The sequence below is a fragment of the Sinocyclocheilus rhinocerous genome, unplaced genomic scaffold, assembly GCF_001515625.1.
Source record: "Sinocyclocheilus rhinocerous isolate Xijiao unplaced genomic scaffold, SAMN03320098_v1.1 scaffold839, whole genome shotgun sequence".
In the NCBI taxonomy this organism is placed as follows: Eukaryota; Metazoa; Chordata; class Actinopteri; order Cypriniformes; family Cyprinidae; genus Sinocyclocheilus; species Sinocyclocheilus rhinocerous.
Window position 1 is genome coordinate 1,399,415 of NW_015652287.1, and position 3,113 is coordinate 1,402,527.

The 3,113-nt window shown below is 41.7% G+C and overlaps 1 protein-coding gene across 1 annotated transcript in view; it reads left to right on the forward strand.

The window, feature by feature from the left end:
• The first annotated feature begins 1,714 nt into the window (after positions 1-1,714).
• Positions 1,715-3,113, forward strand: part of LOC107714429 (myelin basic protein-like) — a 30,204-nt gene continuing 28,805 nt past the window's right edge. The window contains exon 1 of the mRNA XM_016520262.1: positions 1,715-1,897. The gene's annotated coding sequence lies outside the window, so the exon portion shown is untranslated. The remainder of the gene's footprint in view (positions 1,898-3,113) is intronic.

Sequence of the window (3,113 nt, forward strand, 5' to 3'; positions counted from 1 at the left end):
AAATTTACCGTCAACTACAGACGTTGCATCCATCGATTCCGCCATGTTTCTCATTGACGTGTGTCAATGTTGGCGTGTTGGCGTCCCCAACTCGGAAACTCGGGGCTTAAAGAAAATTTAGAGTTTCCCACTCGTAATAACGACTTTGTGGTGGCGTTCATGTGCGTTAAACTCGTAAATACGATATCATAATACCAATGTTTGTGAGAGAGAAAAAAGACAGTATGCGGCGAGTGAAAATATATCTGAGCTAAACTTATACTTAGCCTCCAACTCACACACTGGCGAGTAAAATCTGAGAATTTATTAGCAATTGGCTAATATTAGACATCATTTAGTCGCCAGAGTGAAGATTTAGTCGCATATGCGAGTGATTTACTCGCAATGTAGAGGGTTGCACAGCGTCACACACTGCGGGCTTGAGTGAGCGGCGGCCGGCGGCCTAGAGTGAGGAACGGCTGGCGGGTTAGTGAGCGGCAGCCCGCAGGCTAGAGAACGGTGCGGCCGGCGGGCTTGTGGTAACCACATGTGACGACCCCGGGCTGGACTCTGCTTCGTCCACAGTGAAAGCCGATCCGGCGATCCACAACGCGAAGTTAATGTATTTCCTCAGCGACCAGCACAGATCAGCTCTAGGCATGACGAAGATTTATGTTTTACTTTGGCAATCTCTCTGTCTCCCTCTGTCAGACATGCAGTTCTACAGTACTTTAGTACAACCCACTAAACTATCAATTTAAACAAAAATTTACCGTCAACTACAGACGTTGCATCCATCGATTCCGCCATGTTTCTCATTGACGTGTGTCAATGTTGGCGTGTTGGCGTCCCCAACTCGGAAACTCGGGGCTTAAAGAAAATTTCGAGTTTCCCACTCGTAATAACGACTTTGTGGTGGCGTTCATGTGCGTTCAACTCGTAAATACGATCTATCCGACATGACTTGAACGCACCATAAGCCCCGAGTTTCTGAGTTGAGGGCGTGTCAATGAGAAACATGGCGGAATCGATGGATGCAACTTCTGTAGTTGACGGTAAATTTTTGTTTAAATTGATAGTTTAGTTGTCCTATAAAGATTGCCAAAGTAAAACATAAATCACAATACTTATAGGTATTACGCAGTGACATTGTCAGGCTTTATATAAAAAATAAGCTTTTTGAATGTGGCAGGATTGTAATATAACAATTAATAACAAGTTTTTATGCGATACAGATTAAAGTGGCTGCATAAATTACTTTTTAAAAATATTAAAAACGCAAAACACACCTGATGCGAATTCTTTGCTCTTCATTTTCTATAAGCAGAGTTAACAGACCCTGTTGTATTTTCTTGTAATTTATTAAAAGATGGTACACCGCCATCTTGTGCCGACTAAACTGACTTGAACGCACCTGACGTCGTAATTACAACTTGTCAACTCGTAAGTACGAATGTCCCAGGAGGACTTGAACGCAGCATTGCACTCAAGGTGCTACAACTGTATAAAACGACAATAAAAGAAACAACACAACTCCATAATAGCAATCACAACGACAACACAATAACAACAATGACAACAACAACAACTGTAAGGTTATACCTTAAAGGTTTTCTGTTAGGTTTATTCCATCTATAGGTTTATTCCATCTATAATTAAATACTATAAGTAATTTAGAAAGCTACACGTACGTTAGTAAACGTGTTCATAGCCCCACCCCACTGAATAACACAGCACTACCTAAAAGCAGGAAGTAGCTACGTTAGTGGATCATCCATCCAAACCACATGCAGCTGAAACAGAAAAACAAAGCCTACAAATTTATATTTTGGGCAGATGTGGATTTTTTGATGTACTGCTAAGGCCAGCAGTCGAAACTTGTAATCTACATATCGCGTGGACGCGTTTGGGCAAACAAGTACGTCTATATGTGTGTGTGTGTGTGTGTGTTTGTTTGTTTGTGTGCCTGTTCGTCAAATCACGACATCTTATAAGGTGCCGTAGCCTTTGCGTAAAATATGCTCTATTTCTGCTCAGTTTGTTTTCTAGCTGAGCAGATGCTATAGTCAGTGGTTCTGTTTCTGTCATGACTGGACTTACTTATTATGTACCGTGTCGCGGTTCGGCTGCCACCTTTTCAACTTCTGTGCCAGATGTTATGGACGCATTCAACGCATGTTAGCCGCTGCTCTTTCTGTCACTCACTCATTAAAACAGATTGCAAGGTTTTCAGTACAGTTCAGCACGACGTTCATGTTAACATGAGTATTTGTTTTCCCGTGTAGCCAGAGGCCCCGATTTGTAGCAAAAATGTTGTCACAGTTTTATTTGCATATACTACACTAAACTTAAGCGCGTGTCGAGCAGATGTGAGGAGATAACCGCCCAGTGGTTGAAATACTATTGTGTGTTACGTTTTAATTATAATCTTTTTAGTAATTATTACTAATTAAGTGTAAAAATGTTACCAGTAGAACACATTACAGATTACTAACAGGAAGACATACTCTTGAGATTTTTTTTCATCGAGAGTTTAGTGTTAACAGTAGTCGCACAATTCAAAGATGTAAAAGCTTCAAGCTATGCAAGCTTCAAAGCTTTACTATAATCGCATAATGCTGAATATTTCCAGTCTTTCAGGTGAAAACACGACCGTAAACTATCAATTTCCGCGTTTGCTTCTCTTGTTCAGATGGAAACTAATGTGGGCGACAGTCGTATTTTCGTCGAGAGGAATAGATGTGTTGGGAAACCAAAGGTGGCGTCTCACTAGCTGATTCAAAACAACTCGATTATGATCGAGGGTGTCTCACCTGGCGACTGTTTTAGTGAAATCTCGCCCTCTTCTGACGGAGGTCCGCCACACGCTTCCGATGAAATACAGAAATAGTCTAATTTCTCCGAATCCCCATCACGTGAAAAGTCTCCGAACTATCACACACATGGCATTACACAATCCTCAGTATTCAACTATAGGTTCCCACTAGTGTTGGGTCGTTCTTGAACGATTCGTTCGTTTTGAACGAATCTTTAATGTGACTCGGGAAGAACGAGTCGTCTCGGGGAGGGATTCGTTCAGTCGCGCATGCGCAACATCCTATAGGTTCTGTACTGGAATTAGTCAAGTAGTTCAC